Source organism: Pelobates fuscus, chromosome 1, assembly GCF_036172605.1.
Source record: "Pelobates fuscus isolate aPelFus1 chromosome 1, aPelFus1.pri, whole genome shotgun sequence".
Taxonomy (NCBI): domain Eukaryota; kingdom Metazoa; phylum Chordata; class Amphibia; order Anura; family Pelobatidae; genus Pelobates; species Pelobates fuscus.
In genome coordinates, this window is record NC_086317.1 from 366,965,556 (window position 1) to 366,979,667 (window position 14,112).

Below are 14,112 nucleotides of genomic sequence, written 5' to 3' on the forward strand. Positions count from 1 at the left end.
GGTGGGATTTTATTTAATTTTTTCTTTTACACAGGGAGAAGATCATCACTGACCCGTCTCCCTGCACTTCACACAGAACGCAGAAAAGCAGGAGAGGCAGATCAGAAGTCCCTGCAGCACATGTGCTCGCTCTGACAGTCTGTGCTCCCGGTCTGCCTCGAATACCAAGGCAGACCGGAGGGGCGTTAACCCTGCGATGTGGGGTTAACTTTAGTGCAAGACAGACCCGGTCCATCATCCGGCGTTAAGTGCTTTCCCGGCATTATGGACTGCGTCCGTCATTCATCATTAAGGTGTTAATCATATATGTTACACATGAAATAAGGTTCAAAAGTTGTTAGTGTATTTGTAATTTGCATTAAAGTAATAATTAAATTGAACATTTAGTACAAGGCAAAAATTCTCACCGTCCACCCATATTATCCTTGCAGAACACTATTTTTTTTCCTTAGGAAACCTACAGGTTGTACATGTCTGCAAACCTTAAGCTGAAGACAGACTACTATGAAACACTGGTCAAAATTGTGTTTGTGTACATCTTCTGGAACAAAATTATAACCACAAAAATAAAACCTATGCAAAGATAATTATTTTTCTATGTTTATACAGAAAGATATATAAAAACCAATTACCATGCTTCAGAAATGCTAGGTTTAATCTGCAAAGATATAAATATACAACATTACCTTCTGTTTCTCAAAGGGCGAAGAGTGAACTGCATATCGCAAGAGACTACATTGAGAGCCTTCTGTTCTTAAATTAAATATGCATGTTCCAATCTAAGCCATATTGCTACTGTAAAATATTACAGATGTGCAAGAAGTAAATGTCAATTTATCAGTGAAAGTTTAAAACACACTCTGTTTCATGGATCAAATGATACCCAAAACAATGATTTTGCATGTTGCTAAATTAAACCAGAATTGTAAAATGCCAAGACACAAAAACTGACATATATTAAAAATAGCTTAAAATATGGTAGATAAAATCTTAATCATATTTCCCACTCAGCTAACTTATCTTACCTTTCATTTTCCATTATTTTGCTTTATTGATTTCACTCTATGTTAGTACACTATAAGCAAATTGCTAAATATTAAATGAGACGTTGTATTTTAAAATAATTTTCCTTGGTGTGCTTAAAGTATGGATATTAAGTATCTGGAAAAAAAGATGAATATCACTATTGCACGCTTTTGTTTTGTGTTGCCATACAACTAGAAGTATACATTTAAAATAAAAAGCAAAACCGGAAAACACATCAAAAAGGAAAAAGCCACATCCAATAAAATGTTTCTGTAATTTCACCCATGCGGCACATTACTGTGAGTCTGGATCCAATGGAGAATTTCTCTGTTCCTCCATCCTTGCCCTCTGGTGGCTTGCGTTCTTTCCAGAATAGTTTTGTGGCGCTTCTGGGCGCTTTTATGGCTCAAGTCCTTCCTCTGTTGTTTCTGATGTGAACATGATTACATCATTATGACGATGCCACATATGCATGCTTTAAGAAAATAAATTAGGTCCAGGCACTTCGGATTTCTGCAAAAAGGCAGGTTTATTGGAACAAAAAGTGCAATGTTTCGGCCCACACAGAGGCTTTTATCAAGCTATCACCTCAGTGTCACAGTACCCTATTTAAAGGGTGTCAACCATAACCACAATTAAGAAATTATGGGCAAACTTAATCAATCAAATAAAAACAGTCAGTCAATTATGCATCAAATTCATAAATATACATATTCCAGTGCAAAACCAGTGCATTTATAATTATTATTAAATTCCTAATACTTTTTTCTTTTCTTGTTTATTTCTCTTTCTGATGAACTTTTTAATGTAAGAGAAGGGAAAAGTAATCAATATAGCTAAATAAGGATAGGTGCAGTAATAGCCCCATAGTTACATAAACCTGAAAGGATTCCAAAACAGGATGTCCAAATATGGTTACAGATACTACTTGGTAATTTACCAACCAGGTGACCATGTCTGTCACCAACCGTAGGCGGAGGGATGTATGGTGGCCTGAACTAGAACAATAAGTTAAAGGGACACTATAGTCACCTGAACAACTAATGCTTAATGAGGTTGTTCAGGTAAGAACTATAGCTCCCTGCAGTCTCTCATGTAAACACTGTATTTTCTGAGAAAATACAGTGTTTACATTGAGAGCTAGGAACAACTGCAGTTGTAGTCACTCAGAGTGATCCAGAGGGACTTCGGATTTGATGGAGGCATAATATGCCTCCATCCACTCAGATCTGCTGTGCTCGAGCATCCTGTGATTCAGTATATCCTCCCACTGCATGCAGACACTGTACTTTCCTCATAGAGATTCATTGATTCAATTCATCTCTATGAGGAGTTGCTGATTGGCCAGGGCTGTGTTTGAATCATGCTGGCTCCGCCCCTGATCTGCTTCCTTGTCAGTCTCAGCCAATCCTATGGGGAAGCACGGTGATTGGATCAGGCTATCACATGTCAGCAGACTGCTTGTTTTACCTGAGTCTAACAGCATGCAGATTTACAGCTTCTGGCTTGAATACAGTAAGATTTTGACTATATTTATGGAGGCATGAGGGGCCCAGGGGGAATAGATGGTCGTGTTAACACTATAGGGTCAGGAATACATGTAGTTGCACTGGTGACTATAGTGTCCCTTTAAATGCACTCACAAAAATAGAGTTTTGAACTTGAGCTTTCCCGTGAAACATACATTTCCCCTTGTGATGAACCAGCAGCAAGTCTCCTTTTCTGTTTGGTTTTCAAATTTCTTTCCTTGTATTACTTTCTTATTTTCTGAACTTTAATTTACTTTATTCCGAATGTCCCATTTGCTTATTTTTTTTAAATTTGTCCTATACTATGAGAATGTTGGAGCCTTTTTTGCTTTACTAACCTTTTCGGACTGTGTTGTCTAAAGTTGGAACCTCCATTTTTGTGAGTAGATCTATGGTAGTTCAGGCCACCATAGATCCCTCTGCCTACGGTTGGCGACAGACATGATCGTCAGATTGGCAAATTACCATATAACAGTGCACTACGTCAACTATATCAACAGCATCTCAACATGAGTTTATAACAGCAGAATAAGGCCCATAAAAAGCAAGAGAAATCAATATAGTGTTACTTACTTATATTATATAGAACAGGCAAACCGCTCAGTGAAAGTAGCATAGGTGGTAACATTCCCACCAGATTTACATAGGACACGAGGTCATGTGTTTACAATGGAAGAAAGAAGATTTAGTAGAAGGCAAAGGAAATGTTTTTTATACCATAAGAACAACAAGGATATGCAATTCTCTGCCTGAAGAAGTGATTTTACCAGAGTCTGTACTGATGTTTAAACAGCAACTAGAAGCATACTTGCAAAAACAGAATATTCAAGGATATAATTTTTTAATGTAGGGTAAATGCTTCTTGATCCAAGGAGTAATCTGATTTTTGCCTTCTTTTGAATCAACAGCAAAAAACAAATATGAGGAAGCCTGAACTTGATGGACACGTCTCTTTTCAGCCTATGAAACTATGTAACATGATTATTTGTCCAGGGATCATCAGTGAAGAGGTATCTCAGGATGCCAGGATTCAAATTAGGGATGATAAAATAAAATATATGGCAACACCAAAGATTAAAACCTAAAAGATTACTTTATTACTATGAAACAAATAAAAAAAAATCATATGAATCCACAATGTGTCTTTCCTTAAAAATGGGTTTGCAAAGTGAAATTACAAACGTTCCTGACATTTTGGGTTACATAAGCTGACAAACAAGTAAAAATGAGAAAATTGCTGTTAAAAAAAATGTCATAGTCATGTGATTGCGATCTTGGTCACGTGACTATGTTTTAACTGATGAACTGAATAAAGGGTATGAGTATGTCTTCAAAAAGTCTACAAGTGGAGGAGAACAGCTCACCAAAGTATGGGAAAGGATTAAAAGAGCTTAAACTGGCCATGTTATTAATTTGGTAATCAGTGCCAACCACGTCACTGTATTTTAACATAAATAATCCAAACATTCAATTTTTTTTCTTTTCTACTGAAAATATATAAATATGCTAATAATCATCCAGGGAGACCAATTATAGCAAGGATATATGTGATTTCTATCAGACTATCAGAATACAATGATATTCATCTACAACCTATAGTTCAAAAAAACTATTCTTATACTAGAGATACCACTGCTGTGTTACAGATTTTAAATAAATGCAGATGACAAAATGACTATAATTTAGTCATTTGTGACATGACAGCATTGTACAACAATATACCTCATACACGAGGTTGTGAAGCTGTCAAGACATATTTAGAAGAAAATTCATAAATTTTTACTCCACAGGTTTAATTTGTTAAAGGGACACTATAGTCACCTGAACAACTTTAGCTTAAAGAAGCAGTTTTGGTGTATAGAACATGCCCCTGCAGTCTCACTGCTCAATCATCTGCCATTTAGGAGTTAAATCCCTTTATTTATGAACCCTAGTCACACCTCCCTGCATGTGACTTGCACAGCCTTCCATAAACACTTCCTGTAAAGAGAGCCCTATTTAGTCTTTCTTTATTGCAAGTTCTGTTTAATTAAGATTTTCTTATCCCCTGCTATGTTAATAGCTTGCTAGACCCTGCAAGAGCCTTCTGTATGCGATTAAAGTTCAATTTAGAGAGTGAGATACAATTATTTAAGTTAAATTACATCTGTTTGAAAGTGAAACCAGTTTTGTTTTTCATGGGGAGGTGTGGCTAGGGCTGCATAAACAGAAACAAAGTGATTTAACTCCTAAATAACAGTGAATTGAGCAGTGAAATTGCAGGGGAATGATCTATACACTATACAAAACTGCTGTATTAGCTAAAGTAGGTGGCTATAGTGTTCCTTTAATGGAGGGGATAGAGTTTGTACCAAATATATTTTTTAAAATGTAATAATGACTTATTTATTCAGATAAAAAGAATGGCCATGGAGATTTCGTATGCTCTCAGCTACGCAAGCCTATTAATATCTTATTGGGAATCAGTTTATTGCCAACATACTGGGAGCAAAGCTGAGTTACCTATGGCTGTTAAAAAGATTATTTTTTATTCGCCTGGAAAGGAGGAGGATTTGAAACATGTCTTGTCCTTTTTAAATAGCATCACATAGGGCATATAACTTAGTAGAAGTATATGGTGTAAGAAAGATGTGTTTTTTTGGTTTAATAATTTTCAGAGAGGAATTAAACTAAAACATTTTTGATACATGTGGCTCAGTGTTAATTTTAATGGCAAATCTCAATTTGGTTTCAGTCATAGTCTTTTGACTAAAAAGCTATTTTAGTTTCAGTCTTATTTTAGTCATTTGAATTGTTTTAGTATTAGTCTAGTGTTAGTCGACTAAATCCTGGTAGAATATTTTATAAATAAATAAAATAATAAATCACTAGTAGATTTTATTTGACTAAATCTCCAGCAGGTTTTAGTCGACTAAATCTCCAGTAGATTTTAGTTGACAAAACTAAAATCTAATGGGTTTAGTTAAGCCTCTCTCTCTCTTTTTGGCCCCTTCCCCAGCCCCTCGGTGTCTTTGTACCCTCCCATCCAATCTAGGTGTCTCTATCCCAAGCTCTGGTCTGTCTCTTTTGTGCAGTGTTAATTTTGGCAGCACATTTCAATTTAGTTTTAGTCACATTCTTTTGACTAAAATGCCATTTTAGTTTTAGTCATATTTTCATCATCTGAATTATTTTACTTTTAGTCTAGTTTCAGTCGACCAAATCTCAGAAATGTACAAAAATTTGACTAAAATTGTTAGTCGACAAAATTAACTGTGGATGCTAACAGTTTTATAGAAAGAGAATGTTGTCACTTTTACCCTTGGCTCAACAAAATGACAATTCTTAAGGAGAAACTGGACTGATAAAACAAATCTTGAAGAACAGCCTCTGAAATTAAAACAGGATTTCTAAGGTTATAATGATAAGAAGTTAGAACCGACTAAGAATAAAGGAAGAAAAGAATTGCTTAAATGGACATCCCACTACCCAAATACAAAATAAATAAAAGTCACTGTTTAGTAGATAACCCACAAATGAAAATTTGTATGTGTTTAATCATACATTTTTTTAATTGTGGGTATATCTAGAAACCGCTTACAAACAACTTCCCCTACTAACTCCACCCAGACTTTCTGTGGCTGTCCAATCACAGACTTCACAATGCAGCACAATTAGCAGTCTTTGCAAGGCAGGTACTCTTGAGTTTAGCTTCACTGAGCTAACCAAACCCAGGACAAGTTGTCTTTTTTACATAAAGCTTTTTAGCAAGGTAAAGTGCTTTAGTGGTCTGTAGTGGCCCTTTACATATATACCTAAAGAAATAAAGAAGATGGATGATGTTCCATTCATTTGTGACTACAGTACTGAGAATAATAAAGTCAGGGGAATAATTGAGTAACACTGGTCCATTCTTTTACAAGGTCCAATTTACCAGACCAATCAACTTTCATTCATATAGGAGCGAGAAATATTAGAAGTAAAAAGTTAAAAAAACAATAAAAACAAACAAAAATACCTTATTGGATATTATGGATGTAGACAATGCCTAGCATGTAGAAGATCTGGTAACCTGTCATGGTTTAGTCGATAGAGCCCAGGCTGCAGTTACAGACTGAGAATCTCCTTTGTGAGGTTCAGGCAAGGATAAGACAGAAGCAAGGTCAGGAAGCAATAGGTCAGGTCAGCAGGAGCACAGAACACTAAGCACAGGTAGTATGTGTGAGCAGGATTAAATAAGAGAGGGGGGAACACCCTCTTAGATGTCACACCTGCCTTTTTGGTATGTCCCCTCTTGGTAATGCCTCCTTTCCTTTTAAAACGTGCCAGGTTTGGAGTGTCCATTCATGAATATCAGCAGTTCATTTTGGCCCATTGGTTTTAATAACAATTGTGAAATTTGTATTTTTTAAATTAAGATATCATATATATAAGTCCAATAATTTGTTAATTATGTATTCATGTTTAATTTAGGTAACTTTTTATATATTAATTTTATTTTAATATGTTTAATAATCATTGTGATTATAATGACCCTTTATACTTGTATTGTGATTAGAATTATAATGGTCCTGATTGTAATTATCCATTATCTAATTGGAAATAGCAATGCATAAATATATTCATATAATTTACATATAGATAGTTTTATTTGATTGTGTTTAATAAGATTTATAACAATAGAACAGGTGTACTTTGTCAATATAGGGCGCTTAAAGAGATATTCCAGAAATAATTACAATATGCAGCTCAACACACGTGTAAGTACCTCTAACTTAACACAAAATCATGCAAAACAAATTGTGGAGTGTATTTGAGTGGAGAGAAGAACCACATTGTATATTTCGATGTGGTTCTTCACTCCACTCAAATAACACTCCACAATTTGTTTTAATAAGATTTATACATAAGTTACATAAGGTCATTCAAATAACATTATTTAAAACTTATATTTGTAAATAACATTAATCAAACATTCTCTCTATATTAATTTTTTATATATATATATATATATATATATATATATATATATATATACACATGCACTTTGAAAGAGAAAACAATGATATTATATGAAAGTGAAAAGCAAAATTATCATCCCCACAATTTATTAACTGCACATAAAATAGTTGAAATGCAAAATACTTTGCTGGAATGCATAGAGGAGGAGCAGTATCCAGTGCAACCTGGAAGTAAGATTGGATATGACGTTGTGCCAAAGGAAAAATTTGAGAAGAAGGCTTGGTACGCAGTGCACTCCCAATAGTAGTGATGAAGTGCTTACTATCAACCAGGGCCAGACTGGGAAAAAAATCAGGCCTGGGCATTTTTCAATCAGAGCTGCCCCCTAAGAAGGGGGCGGGGCCAGAGAGGGTGTGTTTTGTCATCACTAATGACAAGCATGCCCCCTCTCAAAGTGAGCATGTTAGTCCAATGCGCAGAGCCCCGCTGAAGAGCTCTGGCATTAGAACAAGGCCCTGAATTTGTTCTGCGCAGTGCAAGCAAATTTAATAAAATGCTTGCGCTGTGTTTGCTTTTAAATTGTCTCTGGTGTCTCCACAAGTGGGATACCAGAGGACAAAAGGGCCAGGAAAGTGTATGGTGCATGTGTTTGGAGCCTGCTTGTGGGATTGCGTGTGTGTAGAGTGTGGTGTGGTATTGTGTAAATATGTTAATTTCATTTGTGTTTGTGGTGTAATATGTGTGGCTAGGGTCTGTAGAGAGTGTGTGTATAGGGGGCATAGTGTTATAGGGGATGTAGCGAGTGTGTGCATACGGGCTGTAGTGTGTGTGTATAGGTGACGTAGTGTGTGTAAGGGTTGTAGAGAGGGTGTTTTTAGAGAATGTTGTATGTGTTTGCTGACAAGGAATGTAGTGTGTGTGTAGGTGGTGCAGTGTGTGTGTGTAGGAGATCTAATGTGTAAAGGACCCAGAGTGTGTATAGGAGATTGTGTGTGTGTGTGTGTGGAGGATTAAGAGTGCATATAGGGTAAGGGATCTAGCATGTATCTGGAGCGTAATGTGTGTAGTGGTGCAGTGTGAGGGGTGCTGTAGTGTGTGTGTGTGTGTATATATATATATATATATATATATATATATATATATATATATATCCAAGTAAATACCGGCACTCCAGGGGTTTTTCAATCTTTACAATTTTCTTTATTCAATACAGGACATCAAAGTTTCAGCTCCTCATGGAGCTTTCATCAGGATAACAAAACTATTAAAATAATAAGGCTTATATAGGAGATATCTTAATTAAGGTACTTACGAATCCAGGTGATCTTCATCCATTCCCGCCGCCGGGCGTGCTCCGATCGCTTCCATAGAAGTGAATTCACTTCCGGGTACCTAGCCCACGTGACTAGACCAGAGGGATTCGATTGGCCGTGCGTGCCTCGTTTCTAGGCAACTAGAGACTCCAACGTCTCCTTAGTTGTTTCCATACTTACGGGCACCACTATAGGACAGTTCTCATTAACCCTCCATTGCGTCCTGTCCGTTTGGGTATTGCCATAGCAACCGGGACGCGGCCGGTCGGACAGAAAGGAGGAGGACCTAAAGGAAAATCAAATAAAGAAAAAAACGGAACAAAATATATTTCATTATATCAAAGTTGGAGTACCGTACCATACAGTTCATTAATAACGTGAACATGGAGAACTTCCTAACCCAAGCAGGGGGGTGTGCCTCTCACAACCAGTCTAGAATTACCTGCTACCACAACACTTAGAGATATATATATTTCAAACTTCTGAAATTGAAAAAGAAGGAAATTGATCTGGACCTCCATGGAATCTTTCTTTCTGACTATCATAGAGCAAAACAAATCCCATGGGGCTTTCGAGTAAGAAATATACCTACCATCGGTAGAACAAAGGCGAGAGTCTGTAAAGATTGGACAGCAGTTCTAAACAAGTGCTCTTTGGACCTCATGCTGATTACGATACAAGACATTAAGGATGATCTGGTGGAAATTAGAAAGAAGATTCAAACTGTGGAAACTGAATATGCATTACTACTTAGCACACAAGAAGGAAATAATATAACTTTGAAATTAAATGAGGAAGTACTCAAATATAAAAATGAATTGATTAAGTTCAAACGACAGAAAATGGAAAGGGTACAACTGGATTACCAAGAGTCCTCAGTTTACAGATGGCTCTCTGGAGAATATACAGGGAAGCCTAGGAGGTACCGTAAAAGAATAGTCAAACCAAATGTCCCAACTGTGGATATAACATCTGGGGAATCTGCTTCAGAAGGAGAAGGAAACCAAGTGGGATCATCAGTCCATTTTTTAGACGAAGAAACACTATAAGACAGAGCCAAATTACCCACAACGGTGACACGGAGTATGTTCAAGCAGAAAGGACGAGTCCACTGGACGAGGCCACTGGTCCAAAAGGGAGACCTCCGAGGCGCTATTAATCCCCATCTTTAATTTATCAAAAAGGGAACTAACACCCACTGAAATTAACATCTTGAGTAAAGGTACCTTTTTAAAGGTACCTTTCCTTCATACCCACAACTCCTCCTAACCACTTCCAATGGGAGGTGGAACTATTCAAATTTGGCCGTAATTTGAGATTGAAAGATTTTTTTAACAATACAAGATCTCGGCCACAAACTCCCTCTACCAGTGAGCCAACTTACAAATTTAAAACATCTAGTGTATTTGATCCTCCAACAACACAGGTAGCTATCAAGTCTTTCCTCACAACGGTGAAGTATGACACGAATTATATTCTACACAATCCCCACCCTGAACATTTCAATCTCTCTAAAGAAAATCTTGCCACAGACTTGACCATAGGGATTCGTCCGGCAGACAAAGGTGGAGGGATTGTTATTTTAAATTACGAGGAATATGCGGAAGAAATTAAACTTCAACTAAACGATTCTAGGACCTACAGGAAATTGGTCAAGGACCCCACCAACTCGATAGCTAGGAAGATCGAAGAAACACTGACTTTTGGACTTCAAGCGGGACACATAGATTTGGAGCTGTTTCAATACTTGCAGAAAAAACACCCACGGACTCCCATAATCTATACACTCCCCAAAATACACCAAAATTTGACCAAACCTCCGGGACGCCCTATTGTCTTAGCAGTGCAAGGACTACTAGAACCGATAGCCAAATATCTCGACTATCTATTTAAAGGCCCTGTCACTTCCTTGGATACATGCATTAAAGATACTCCAGACCTCTTGAACCGGTTGAACCAGGTGGGAACTTTCAACGGTATCCTAATAACCATGGACGTTGGTAGTCTGTACACCATCATCCCACATGAAGAAGGGGTACAGGCTATGCGGGATCTTCTTACCCATTCACCGAGTTACCATGGGCCGACTATTGAATATGTCTTGGAATTGCTAGACATAGCTCTACAGAACAACTACTTCCGCTTTTAAACTTCTTGGTATTTACAAATAGCGGGGACCTCTATGGGAGCAGCCATGGCCCCAATGTATGCGAATGCCTATATGTACCAATATGAGTTGAAGTATATTTTACAACATTATGACGCACAAATCATCAGATACTTCAGATTTATTGATGATATTTTAATTTTATGGAATGGTTCTAAGGATGATGCAGTACAATTCATACGAAATCTCAATGATTTACCTACACCGGTCAAGATGACCTGCAACATTGATGAATACAGTGTCCAATTCTTGGACGTGGAAATTATGGTCATCAATCAAAAATTGGAGTATAAACTCTTTACCAAACCAATGGACCGTAACACCATTTTACATTTTAAGAGCTTTCATCCCAGGCATTTAAAAACATCATTACCTTTCTCCCAATTTTTGAGGGTGTTTCGTAATAATTCTCAGAGTAGTCAATGTGACCTCCAACTAGAAACTATGTACAAAAGATTCCAAACCAGAGGATATCCCCGGACTATACTTGAAGAAGCTCTTAAGAAAGCTAGAAGAACTCATCTGACCTTTGAGACTCGGGGTGAAAAAACGGCTAACTCGAGACCCATTTTTCCAATGCTCTTCAACACAGTCAGTACAGATTTAACTTCATCTGTTCAGGAGAATTGGAACATAATCACGTTGGATCCTTCTCTCCCTAAAAGTCTCCGCCAGAAACCGTTGTTTTGTTTCCGAAGAAACAAGAACTTAAAGGATATGTTAGTCAAAACAGATCCAATACACTTCTACAAGCCGACACTAAAAGACACCAAGAATGCGGGATGCGTAAGGTGTTTGGGATGTGTCACGTGTGGACATATCATCCCTCCAAAACCTTTAGCCATCCTCACATGGGCAAGATATATCGAATCCAACATCGGATTCATTGCCGGAGTGAATTTGTTATCTACAAATTGACTTGCCCGTGTGGTCTTAATTATGTTGGGAAGACAGAGACGGCACTTTGTGAGAGAATTAGGGGCCCGACACTTTCTTGAGTTAGTACATCCACTTGCTTCCTTAAGGTGTGTGGCAATTGATCACGTGCCAATTCCAGTTCGAGGGGGAGACCAGGGCAGGCTCTTGTTGCAGAGAGAGACATATTGGATTACACAGCTCAATACCCTCTCACCCAGGGGCTTGGATGAAAAATGCTCCTTTACAATGTTCCTGTGATCTCCTACATCTAGTTCTCTATAGAGAGGAGCGACCCATGATGATATTACATTTTGGGATTGGTTCACTATAATAGATGGACCCTGTCCGTAGATCTGTAACTTAGTACTGTTGTTTTTAATATTCATGTTTTATTGATTAATTTTTGGAATTTTTTGGTACTTATGAATCTAAAGGATTTCAGGAGAGATGTGAACAAAGGGATTACATCTTTATAATAATATACCCAGATATGGCTGAGCATATATCTGGCAATCAATTATTGTCCCAACTGATACTTCAATAGAAGTTTCACTGTAATGCACTTACACATCTAGTTGACTGCTAACTATAGCATTAGGTCGGCTCATATATAATTATTGACACTAATCACGTTTTCTCTTTTTTTAATATTTTTTATACACTTTTTTATATGCTTATTAATTTACACTAGGCTTTTCAACATTTATATCATGGGCTCTCATATTATGAACCATGACACACACTTATAACCTATTTTTAGGCACCCACTTAATCACTAGGTTTATAACGGGGGAAGCGTTACAGCTCCCCCTATTGCACAATAGAGTAAGCAGTATTCTATAATGGCTCTCACATTTTTTATTGATTCAAAATTCTCTTCAATAAAGTTTATAGGTTGGTTTTGATTACTTTAATTTTTATGACAAGACACCTTTGATATAATGAAATATATTTTGTTCCGTTTTTTTCTCTATTTGATTTTCCTTTAGGTCCTCCTCCTTTCTGTCCGACCGGCCGCGTCCCGGTTGCTATGGCAATACTCAAACGGACAGGACGCAATGGAGGGTTAATGAGAACTGTCCTATAGTGGTGCCCGTAAGTATGGAAACAACTAAGGAGACGTTGGAGTCTCTAGTTGCCTAGAAACAAGGCACGCACGGCCAATCGAATCCCTCTGGTCTAGTCACGTGGGCTAGGTACCCGGAAGTGAATTCACTTCTATGGAAGCGATCGGAGCACGCCCGGCGGCGGGAATGGATGAAGATAACCTGGATTCGTACGTACCTTAATTAAGATATCTCCTATATAAGCCTTATTATTTTAATAGTTTTGTTATCCTGATGAAAGCTCCATGAGGAGCTGAAACGTTGATGTCCTGTATTGAATAAAGAAAATTGTAAAGATTGAAAAACCCCTGGAGTGCCGGTATTTACTTGGATATGTGATTATAGCTGCCAGAGCACCAGGTACTAACAAGTAATTTTTTGGGTTGGAGTGCAAGAATTATTAAATTTTTATATGTATATATATTTGGACATATTGTATGCGTGAGGGGCGCAGTGTGTGTGTATGTAAGAGGGGTGCTGTGTGTGAGGGTGTTTTTATGTGCCGTCACATTCTAGGTTTCTAATTTTCTTTGTCTGTTAACTCACTGAGGGTTATTTTATATATTATATATATATATATATATATATATATATATATATATAATATATAAAATAACCCTCAGTGAGTTAACTTATATATATATATATATGTGTGTGTGTGTGTGGGAGTGTGCTGTATATGTGTGAGCGAGGGTGCTGTGTGTGTGTCTGAGTGCTGTGTGTGTTTGGGTGCTGTGTGTTTCTGAGGGTGCTTTGTGTGTCTGGGTGCTGTGTATGTCTGGGTGCTGTGTATGTTTGGGTGCTGTGTGTGTCTGAGGGTGCTGTGTGTGTCTGGGGGTGCTGTGTGTGTCTGAGGGTGCTGTGTGTCTGGGTGCTGTGTGTGTGTCTGGGGGTGCTGTGTGTCTGGGTGCTGTGTGTGTCTGAGGGTGCTGTGTGTGTGTGTGGGGGTGCTGTGTGTGTCTGGGGTTGCTGTGTGTGTGTCTGAGGGTGCTGTGTGTGTTTCTGGGGGTGCTGTGTGTGTGTCTGAGGGTGCTGTGTGTGTGTGTCTGGGGGTGCTGTGTGTGTGTCTGATGGTGCTTTGTGTGTGTGTCTGGGGGTGCTGTGTGTGTGTC